The sequence below is a fragment of the Cannabis sativa genome, chromosome 3 (assembly GCF_029168945.1).
Source record: "Cannabis sativa cultivar Pink pepper isolate KNU-18-1 chromosome 3, ASM2916894v1, whole genome shotgun sequence".
Taxonomy (NCBI): Eukaryota; Viridiplantae; Streptophyta; class Magnoliopsida; order Rosales; family Cannabaceae; genus Cannabis; species Cannabis sativa.
The window spans coordinates 45384633-45396745 of NC_083603.1; the positions used below are offsets into that span (position 1 = coordinate 45384633).

Consider the following 12113-nt stretch of genomic DNA (forward strand, 5'->3'; position numbering starts at 1 on the left):
GAAAATGGTGGAATCTGAACAAGCCCCCCCAAATGCTCTTCTTGCTGCTCCAATCGTCTTGCTGCCATGGAGGAGGTTCAGCAAGAGATGTCCAAGCAGCTGTCCTCATTGATCAAGCTTTATGGGGCATAAGTTTTCTTTCTTTTTGTTTTTGTTGGACATATTTCTATATTTTCATTTCTTTTTGTCTTTGGCCCTTATAGATAAACAAAAAGGGGGAGTAATTGTATACTCAACTGTCTAGGGGGAGTTGAGGTTTGTGTTTGTGTTTGTGTTTGTGTTCGTCTTTGGTCAAAGTTAGCTTTTTATTTTGGTTTAATGTTGTGCTTCTCAGGGGGAGTTTTTATGTTTGTTTCGCTAACTTTGTTTTGTAGGTGTTTGTTATTTAATAATATTTTGATTATCTAAAGTGCCAAAGGGGGAGATTGTTAGGTCCTTTTTTTGGCAATTTAGTTGTCAAAATATTTTTTAATTAATGTGCATTTTATTGAGCATTCAATTTGTTTTTATCAACTCTAGACCCTTTTCCAGGGGGAGTTGTAATTGGTTAGTACTTGTGAACATATCTTTTAAAGTTAGCTTGTTTTGGTTTTTTTGTGATATTCGATTGTGTTACTCAGGGGGAGTAGTATCTTTTGCTCTTGCTAACTTTGCCTTGCAGGTACTTTATGTTAAAAATTATTTTGTTCATCTAAAGTGCCAAAGGGGGAGATTGTAAAGTCCTTTTTTGGCAAGTTAGTTGACAAAATAATTTTTTCATTTATGGTAAGATTGCTATGCATTCATATTCGATTTCTTGCCTTATAAATTCGGATTGTAGTTGCTCTTTTCCTTGTTTGGAAAGTTGCACTTTCATCTGAACTTTCCTTTGTTGAAATCTTCTCAAAAGAGAAGGAATTCTCTTTTGGAAAGTTGTCTTTTTTAGGGAAACTTTGATTATTGCCTTTTCCTTATTGATTTCGATTGTATCTTGATACAATCAGAATATCTAATCTGTTTTTGGCAGGAATCAAGCATTGATAGAAGATCGGACCCGATTTTAGTAAGTTTCCCGTTTTTGGTCAGATCTGCTGCGTCAGCATCCGATTCTGATGTAGCAGATCGTGTTTTCTTAGGAAAGTTTTTGTACAGCTGTAGATTCGAACTTGTGGCTGCCTCTTTGGTTTCTATGTTCTATAAATAGAGCCTAGAGAGCAACCATTCGAATTAGCTCTTCCATTATTCATTTTTTGCATTTATCTTTTTGAGAGAAGAGTGTTTCTTTGTTTTGTGAGAGCCTAGTTTTTCATCTAGGTTCTAGTTGTCTATTTCTGTTCTTACTCTGTCCTAGAGGTTGTGAAGAACTACTTGACTGAACAAGAGATTGGTCTTCGGGAGAAGACTTGATAAAGCCTTACTTCGGGAGGAAGTAAGCACTTGGTCTTCGGGAGAAGACTTGTTGAAGCCTTACTTCGGGAGGAAGTAAGCACTCACACTTCAAAGACGAAGGGAGTTCGGGCTTGAAGGTGTTTCAAGAAGTCAGATTCATAAAGTGGATTACAAAGGATTGCGACAATACTTTAGAGGGAGTCTAAACTTGTTTAAGTCAATTGTCTTTGTAATTTTGATACTTTATTAATTGATTTCATTCTCTGGGCATGGCCCCGTGGACTAGGAGTGTTCGTGAGAACACTGATACCACGTATAAATCTCTTGTATCAAGTTATTTATTTTTCTGCAAAATATTTTATATTCTGCCTGTTCTGTTTTGCTGGAGCAGAATTACTTTCTGCTGCTGCAAACGCTTACAGTTTTTATATTTTCTTATATACAACTGACATTTGCAAAAACACGGTTTTTCAGTATTTAAAAGGGAAAGACTTTCTTAACTGTGGGTATAAGAATTCTGACTCGTGGTTTTGGAAGAATGCGATCAAGGCCAATTCCATCATCCGGAAAGGTGCTTGCAAATTGGTGGATGATGGTAAAAATACGAACATTTGGGTGGATCCCTGGATTTGCCACAACAGAAACTTAATGTCGTCCTCTAATGATCCTAATGCTCCCCATGTCTCTAAGGTGGCTGAGCTGCTGAATGATAGCGGGGAGTGGGATATCAAGAAGGTGGAGGGCCTTTTTGATAAAGAAATTGTTGCGGCCATTTTAAAAGGTGGGCAGCCTTCGGGCTAGGGCAAAGATAATTGGATTTAGACTTTGGAGAAGCATGGAAGGTATTCTTGTAAGTTTGCTTACTTGGCCCAAGCCTTGCAAAGAAGCACTGCACTGTGATGTTGCTCCGACACTTTGGAATAAACTGTGGAATAGAAGGATCTTGGACCGTCAAAAAGTCTTATGGTGGTGTATCTTGTCTAAAGCTTTATCGATGCGCTCAATTCTCAACAAAAGATTCAGGCTGGAGGATACTAGCTGCCTTATTTATGGGTGTGAGGAGGAATCACTTGAACATCTGTTTCTCTCATGTAACTTGGCATTCCACTTGTGGCGATCTTCTCACTGGGATATTTTTCTGATTGTTGGAAATGGTATACGCATGTGGGACTGGGTAAAGTTTCTCTAGAGCTTAAATAAGAAAGGTCTCAATATCGATGAAGTGTTTCTCTATGCTTCAACGGTTGTCAATACTATCTGGCGGGTTTAGAATGATTAGCTACACAATAATAAACTAGATAATGTAAACCAAGGTATTGATTCTATTACTATATCTTATGCAAATTACTGCGCTTCTCTTCTCCGCGCCCCTACCCCTGCTGCGCTGGATGTTTGGCTTCCTCCTCCCCAAGATTGGCTCAAACTTAATTGTGATGTTAGAGTTGGACTGGATAGCATGTGCATTGCAGTCGTGGCTACGAACCATCACGGCGAGGTGCTCCAGGTGCAAACTAAAAATTTCGATTTTACAGACGCTTTGTGTGGGGAAGAAGCGACCTGTTGTTTGGCTTTGAAAGTTGCCAAAGATAATTGCCACCAGTTCATAATTGTGGAGTGCAATTCTAAAGTAGTGGTCAATACACTCAACGGAAAAAAGGCTTGTTGGAGGCTCCAGAGCTTTGTCTCATTTTGTAAAAGATTTTTTCCTTTTTGTATGAGTTGTATTTTGAACAATAGTAGTAGATTTTATAATTTTGCGGCCCATAATGTGGCCAAGTAGGCGTTTATCCACAAAATATATATATATATGCACGAGGTCTTTTGTAATAACCATGAGGTCTAATTTATTTTTATATATGCACGCTTATTTAAAAATATATATCTTTATATATTAAAAGTGCCTATCTAACGGTAATTTTTGGTTTAACGATGTTGTTTTGTTTCCTTCGTTAACTTTAACAGAATATGCCCAATTAATTTAAATATTTTTTTAACAAAAATTTATTCAAAAAAACACACATTCCGTTAACATAACATTATTTTATTAAAAAAAAAATACACATTCCGTTAACATCTCAAAAATAACCAATTATGCTAAAAATTAGGAGAAGAGAATGAAACAAATTGCTAGACTTATTAGTTAAAGATAAAGATAAAAGGGTGAACCAATCATACATAATTATGACTTTTCAGAATTATCTTCTTCTTTTTTCTTATATATATATATATATATATATATATAGAATAATTCTATGGTAGGCACACCTGTTTTGTTCATATAGTATAAGGACAGTTTTTTGACCAGTGATATATATGACTTTTTACTGTGCATATTATTAGATATATAGTTGTGTGTACCTGATTAAAAGGATCGATTTTTTTTTTTTCTAAAAACAAAAGAAAAAAAATTAGACAGTGCAATGCTCTCTCATTTCAGAACGTTGTTTTATTTCTCTTTCTTTCTTTCTCTCTTTAAAACTCATCATTCTCTCTCTTCTGATTGCACAGTTGCCTTTTTCTAATAGCTGTACTTTGAGAAAAAAAGGACCATTGTTATAAAATCAAAATCAAAATAATATTTTTGTGAAAATATAGATCTATTCCATTGTTATCCTTTAGAGCAGATCTATTCCACCTATTTTCAAAATAATCCCTACCATTATCAATCTTTGAGTACTTTAATAGTTGAGCTTGAATCTATTCCACCTCCATAATAACAACACTTTCATGCCTATTTTCTCCCAAATAAAAATAGATAAAACAATTTGAACTCATTCAATATCACCCTAATTTTTTTTTATATTATTTAGAAAAGATTAACCTTCTATTATTTTTCCCCTTGTAATCAGATTGTATCTGCATTCAATTGAAGGTCAGCCCATTTTCTTTATTTTTACCATTGGAAAATTTGCCATGTCCAGTGGCAGAGCTCACAATCTTCCAACACATGCATCCATCGCCCTTTGTCTCCAGTGGTGCTCATATCAATCCACGATTTAGCTTGGCTTCCATCCCACAATTTAAAGAGCATGGGGCAGCCACAAGCCCATTTTTGTTTTGTCAAAGAAACAAATAAATAAATAAGACCAGACTTAATTTTATTTTGCAGCTTTCATTTATGTTGTTGGGTTGTTTTAATTTATAGATGGACATCCAATGAATACACCCAATTCATTTTCATCAAGCAAATAATCCAATGAACGAGTGTTGGATAAGATTTTGAGGTTAGGGGATATAGTTAGTAAATGAGTTGAGATAATTTTTGGAACTTGATGAATATCAAAAATCGATTTTTTGTATTACTGGGCAATCAAGCTGTTCAGAATCGAACCCAACGAAGAAATCCACACAGGGGCAACGAGAAAAGGTGTGAAAGAGAGAGATATTAATTAATTTATTAAATTATTATTAAAAAATAAGTTTACACAAATAATCTGATGCATTCCAAATATTAATTGTTGTTGTACACCTATTAATTTATCACCATTAGATATATTATTTATGGTTGTAAAAATATCTCTATCATAGTGACAAAACTAGTGTACCTACCATAGACATGTCTTATATATATAAATACAGGATTCATTTATTAATTAACAAACAAACCTTCCCCGTAATTATTTTATTATTTATTTTTAAATAATATTTATATTAATTAATATATTTTCTCCGTCTGTATAAATATCACACCTCCTACCTATATTGCTACTCCTTTTTTTCTCTCACATTCTCTCTCTTCTGAAAAAAAAAATCTTCTCAAATCTGTTGTGACCCAAATCTAGAACGATCAGAATCAAGAAAGAAGAACAGAATGAGTTATCATGAACTAGCCTGAAGGAAAATGTTCAAAAAATGGTGAGACAGTGAAAAGAAAAAAAAAAACTCTTACAAATATTTCTATTTTAATGTTTATATAAATTATTTATTAATTTTTGGAAGACCAACACCGTTACCGCGAATATTAATTTGGAAACAAAGTACGCTACCGATGAGATCCATTTTGATTCATTTACACTCCTACGAAGGACCAAAAGAGTCGAGGCTCCTAACCATGCTTACATTAGTGTGAGAAAGTCCCTCATCACAGGGGTATCGCGCACCGGATCAAACCATTTGAATATATTATTATTTTTTACTATTATTTTAGTAAATTTATTTTCAAATATAATATATTATTATTTTTAATAATTATAATAAATAATGTCACATATAGTAAAAAAAAATATTATTGTAAAAGTAGAAGCTATAATAGTAATTTTAAATATAATATATTAAAAATAATAATATATTATATTTAAAAATAAATTAACTAAAATAATAAATTAACTATATGTGACATTATTTTTTTACCATTTAAATATATTATATGTGACATTATTTATTATAATTATTAAAAATAATAATATATTATATTTGAGATAAATCATAATTTTTTTCTTTATATTGCTTACTTGAGAGTGGTATTACCAATTGTGGGGTTAGTGGAGAGATTCCTTCTACCTTTGAAAATCTCTAAAATTTGCAAGAATTGTATACTGTTTATTCTATGTACCCTCTCATGATGATATGACATGATTTAAAATAAGTTTAAAAAGTTTGTTGTCGAATTATAAAATGATCATCTTTTATTTACGAGTTATTTCCCTTTTTTCTATAACTTGTGTAGATAGGCATTAGATATTAGACTTACAGGCAAGATACCTGATTTAATTTCATAGAAAGTTAGTCAAATCTTACTACCTTGTAAGGCAAAATGAACAAATATCTGTATATTGATGATGTTGCAATATCTATATCCTTATTAACAATAGCTAACTACTTGTTTATCTTGATGCAAGGTTTTCTAAGGGAACTCTTTCTAATACCCATACCATTTTTTACTACAACTGTGAGAGTTAACATGACTCAACAGAAATTTAACTATATATTTTCAAAGATAATAATTTTACTTGTGAACTATATATATAAAAATATTTATATAGGCAGTTGAAAGATGTATTTACTGCAAGCTCTTCTCTTTGATTTATCATTAATATGAAGTCTCTTTCAATCTTCTAAGTGTAACATGTTTTAATCATAATCATAAGTACAGTTTATAAGTACTTTTAATATTACCAATTTTTTAGTATTATTAATAACAATATACAATTATGACATTCTTAACAAGTCTATTTTTATAAAACAAATAATAAAAAATAATTTACAATTAATTATCGAAAAAAAAATCACTAAAATTTAAATAAAACTAATATTTACGTGAGCGTAACTTTCATCTTTTATATATATACTAGTATATTGTTACGTGCGATGCACGTATCCTATGTTTTATATTAAGTATTAAATTATGAGTTCTGAAGGAAATAAATGAATTAAAAATAAATAATATTTAATTTAGAGAGATTTGAATAATAAATTTAAATTAAACTTTTATGTCCAGTATAATGGAGTTTAAATTAAACTACAAATGTTAGTAAAAACATATTGGAAACAATAATAATAAGGTTATAATATATGTTGCATTTGTTCCAGTTCAAATATTACAAAATTAAGAATAACTAACACTTGAAGGAACATTCTCACTACCAAGGAGAAATCTTAGATATGGAGTCAAAAACAGAGCAAAATCAAAATTAATGTGTACAAGTATTCCTAAGAAGCTACCACTGTCAGCCTACCAGAAGTCATGAATTTTAACAATGCTAACTGAAATCTCATCTGCTCATTATAAAGCCACCGTCACTCAAAATAGCACAACAAAAGTAACAAAGAAGTATTAAAGGTGTAATTTTTATCAAAAGCAATGAGAATTAACAACTGATGATTGCATTCTGTTCCTCGAACACCCCTATTGTCAGAGCAGATTGTCCTATATAAGGAGCGATCTTTGCCTGAAATGAAAAGAAAAAGTAATTATATTCTGACATTTAGCTTGGACACTCTGTAAAATAACAGAACTGCAATCGATGAGAAAGAAATATGAAATATGTTTCAGTAGGTGAAATTGAGAGAGAGGGAGGCTTGTTAGGCTAAAATTAGTCTAAGTTTCGGGTCATATTTTCGGTTAGTTTTCACTCTTTGTTTCTAGTTTTAGGACTATTTTACGCTTGATTCTTTTGTTTCAGGTCCCCAGGTGTTTAAAGAAAGTATTTACAAGAATTGAGGACAAGTGGTGAAAGAATTGAGAAGAAAAACTAAAAAAATATGTTGCTGCCAAATCCCGTCGCGACGGGACAATATCCCCGTCGTGACGGGGATTGGCAGAGAGAAGTTCGAGACAAAGTTGCTTAACCCCGTCGCGACGGGGGCATTGCCAGTCGCGACGGGGACCCCAGTGACGGGATTTTTGTGCGGTTTCGTAATTTCACGAATTTTAAAGATGAGACTTGGTTTAAATAGAGGGAGTTCGTGAAAATTAGGGGGGATTCAGAATTGGAGCCCTAGAAACAAAGGAGGAGGCTAGAATAGCGGCTTGTGGCGACCCTGATCAATTGCTTCAACTAGTTCTTTCTCTTCTCTTTAATTTTTCTATGTTATTTTATGTTTCAATGTTAATTATGGATTTGATTATGGATGTTTTGAACTAAACTCCTATTTAGGAAGAATGATGAATGTTGTTTAAGTTTTTCCTAATTAATGAATGATTGCCATTCCTCCATCTTGATTGTGAACACTATTCATATTTGTGTTTAATTTCCACGTGCAAGATTGATCACCTTTTACATGTTTTATGATCTCAATTCAAAATCTGAAAAGTGAGAATTGAGAATGCTAAAATTGGATAGTCTAGGTTTTGATGTGAAACGAAAGTATTTACATAGCCTTTGTGACATTTAGATTATTGCTTAATGCTGATTTCATATTAGTTTAATTAAGAGATTAATTAGAGAGCATGAGATTTAGTTACTAGAAGATCTGAAAAGAGCTAGGTTAATTTATAATATGTCATTCACTTCAAGAGAAGGATAGCAATTAGACATTAACATTGGTAACTTAACAACAGGATTCGTCTCTCTAATCTTCCATCTTGATTAATATTCACTTGTTTCTTTAAGTTTCTTTAATTTCTTTCTTCCTTTTTCAATCATAAATACTTTTGATTTGCCAAATAGAATTATAAGTATAGTTTAGTAGTAATTAATCTAATTCCCTGTGGTTCGAACTCACTTGCGTGAGTATACTACTTGATTGCGTGCACTTACGTAGTAATTAATAATTTTCGCAACAAGTTTTTAGCGCCGTTGCCGGGGAATTGTATAAAGATTAATATTACCCAAAATTATACTAACTTCTACTTTAGTTTATTTTTCTTGCTAATTACTAATCTTTTTCTTGCAATATTTTCTTTATCTATTTCAGGAATCCTAGTGTATGCGCCGTCAAGGACAAGCAGTCATATTACCAGTTGATCCTGAAATCGAGAAAACTTGTAGGAGAAACCGAAAGAACAAGAGGAAAGAAAGAGTTTCAGCAATTGCTGAAACAACAGAAATCATGGCTGCTAATGTGAATGCGAATGCTGGAAATAACGGCAATAATGGTGGTGCCGTGGAAGATCAAGCTAATGGTCGTAGCTTGAGAGATTACATTCTCCCTACTCTGACGGGAGTGCAGTCATGTATCAGGCCACCGGCAGTGGATGCGAATAACTTTGAGATCAAACCTGCCATACTTCAAATGGTGCAGTCCTTAGTTCAGTTTGGTGGCCTCCCTTCTGAAGATCCTAATCTGCATCTCCCGAACTTCATGGAACTTTGTGAGACTTTTAAAGTCAATGGAGTTAGTGATGATGCCATTCGTTTGAGACTGTTTCCATTCTCACTTAGAGAAAGAGCCAAGAGCTGGTTAATCTCCTTGCCACCAAATTCCATAGCAACATGGACAGACTTAGCAACTAAATTTCTGTCTAAGTTCTTTCCCCCAGCAAAGTCTGCTAAGCTGCGAGGAGAGATCAACAATTTCTGTCAACAAGAGAATGAGTCTCTCTATGAGTCTTGGGAGAGGTTCAAGGACTTAATCAGAAAGTGTCCTCATCATGGTATTGAGAAGTGGATGTTGGTTCATAATTTCTATAACGGGTTGGTTGGTAACACTAGAACCCTGATAGATGTAGCAGCCGGTGGAGCCTTTATGAGAAAGAGTGCTAATGAGGCTTATGATCTATTGGAGGAGATGGCTCTAGACAATCAGGAGTGGCCAACTGAAAGGAGTCAAACTAAGAAGGTAGCTGGTGTGCTAGAGGTGGATGCCATTACAAAGCTGACAGCTCAGGTTGAGGCCCTAACAAAGCTGATCACAGTGCAAGCCAAACAAGCTCAAGTGGTTTGTGAGATATGTGGAGGTCCCCATCACTTTTCTAAGTGTCAGGCAGATGTGGATGATTTGCCAATGGATCAACCAAAAGCCATTGGAAACTATTCCCAAAACAATAATTATGGGCACAACCAACAGGGGTTCTACCAGCAGAGAAACCAGCCCCAACAAAACCAACAACAGCTGCAACAAAAACGTTCTAATGGAGGCTCCACTATCCAAGCTGATTTATTGCTCCAATTCATGATGGAAACTAGAGCCTCTATTAAAACTCTAGAAACTCAAATGGAACAATTGGATACTCAAGTGGAAAAACAAGCTCAAGGAAATTCGCCTAGCACTAATGATGCAAAAGGAAAAGAACAATGTAAAGCAATTTCCTTAAGGAGTGGAAAGAAATATGATGGGCCTGAGATGATACAACCAGTGGATGAAGAGATTAAAGATCAAACAGCACCAACTCAAGCATCATCAGATAAGAAGATTACTGATAGTCCAACACCACCACAACAGTCTCCACCAATCAGTATTGATCATCATGTGAAAATACCCTATCCTCAGAGACTCCGAAAGACCAATCTAGACAAGCAGTTCACAAAATTTCTAGAGGTCTTTAAAAGATTACACATCAACATTCCTTTTGCTGAAGCTTTGGAACAAATGCCCCGTTATGTGAAGTTCATGAAGGAGATTCTGTCAAAGAAGAGAAAAATGGAGGACTATGAAATAGTGGCATTAACTGAGGAGTGTAGCGCCATTTTACAAAAGAAACTACCGCCCAAGCTTAAAGATCCGGGTAGTTTCAATATTCCATGCTCTATAGGGGGTTCGGTGGAAACTAAAGCTCTTTGTGATTTGGGAGCAAGCATTAAGCTAATGCCCTTGTCTGTCTTTAAAAGGCTAGGATTGGGAAAGGCAAAGCCCACAACAGTGACTTTACAACTGGCAGATCGTTCTTTGACTCATCCTCGTGGGATAATTGAAGATGTACTGGTGAAGGTTGGTAAGTTTATCTTCCCTGCTGATTTCCTAATTCTTGATATGGAGGAAGATTCAACTATTCCCATTATTTTGGGAAGACCATTCTTAGCCACGAGTCGAGCATTAATAGATGTTCAAAAGGGAGAGTTGAAGTTGAGAGTGCAAGATGAAGAGGTCAATTTTAATGTTTTTGCCCCAACCGACATTCCTACCTGTTGCAAGATTGAGATGGTGAAGGGTTCTTTTGTTAAAGCTGATAAGAGGAGAGCAAAGCCTAAAGAGCGACTTCGAACGATTCGGCGTCGTTGGAAAAGATTGATGTGTGGTAGTTCTGAATGTGAACTTACTCTTGTGCAAAACTCTGAAATTCGCAATATTGGAGGTCAATTTTCTTCATTCGGTACAAGGACCCTATTGGATGCAAGAGGTGGACTTGATCCAATTTGAAGCAGTATTAAGGCCAAACCCCTTCTGATGGGGGTTCAGGTAAGTCCTTCTCACCTTGAATATTATATCACATTGGGGACAATGTGAATCTTTAGTTTGGGGGGAAGGATTTAAAAAAAATTTATTTTCTGCATTTTTTTTTTAATTTTCTGTTTTTAGTTAGGAATGGGCAAAAAGCTAGAGGATAATTGTGTGCTGCTGTTTAATGTAATGTGCTCTAAAATTGCAAAATAACTGTGTGCTTAATTCTGTTAACTCTTTGGATTAGTTTGGATGCTTAGAAACGTGTGTAAGAATGCAATTTCACGATCTGTGAAATATGTTATAATTGTTTTACTATGGTTTGTGGTAAGATTGATTGGATAGCTTAGAACTTGCATGTGTTATTCTTTTGAGGCGAAATCCTTGACAACATTCAATAGGAATATGATTTAGGCATTTGTTGGATAGTTTGAGCCTTTCAAGCCTACCATGAAATGATTATCCTTAGTTAACCCTCTTGAGCCTAAACTTGTTTTGTTCTTCACCTGTTGAACCGAAATACATGTATCCACACTGTTAATTTTGTCCTCACTATTTTATCAATGACATCATAAGCTATACAATTAGTTTGGGGGAGCAAAATACATGGTGTTAGAGAAGATAGAAAAAAAAAACTTGTAAGATTGAGAAAAAATAGATATTTGGTAAGATCAATATCACTGAAAAAAAAAACAAAACAAAAAAAAAATAAATAAAAATAATGAAAAAGAAAAAAAAAAAAGAAGAAAAGAAACATGATTCTAGAAAAATAATAAAAATTCAGTGATGTTAAGAAAAGAAAGAAAATAATTTTTCTCAATCATGGTTAGTTGTGGGAACACTTTGGGAAATTTGAAATTAGAGTGAGCTTGTGGGTTATTTTTGTGCATGTGATATCTTTAGCCAAAATTGTTTTTCATTTTCCAAATATCTAAGCCATACTTTCTAAACCTCAAAAAGCCCTATTGATTCTGAAAGGATGTTGT

General features: G+C 34.0%; 1 non-coding gene across 1 annotated transcript; it reads right to left on the reverse strand.

The window, feature by feature from the left end:
• Window positions 1–9300: 9300 nt before the first annotated feature.
• Window positions 9301–9407, reverse strand: LOC115711748 (small nucleolar RNA R71). The gene has a single exon (XR_009687040.1). It is a non-coding gene; the product is annotated as a small nucleolar RNA R71 (small nucleolar RNA).
• Window positions 9408–12113: the final 2706 nt, after the last annotated feature.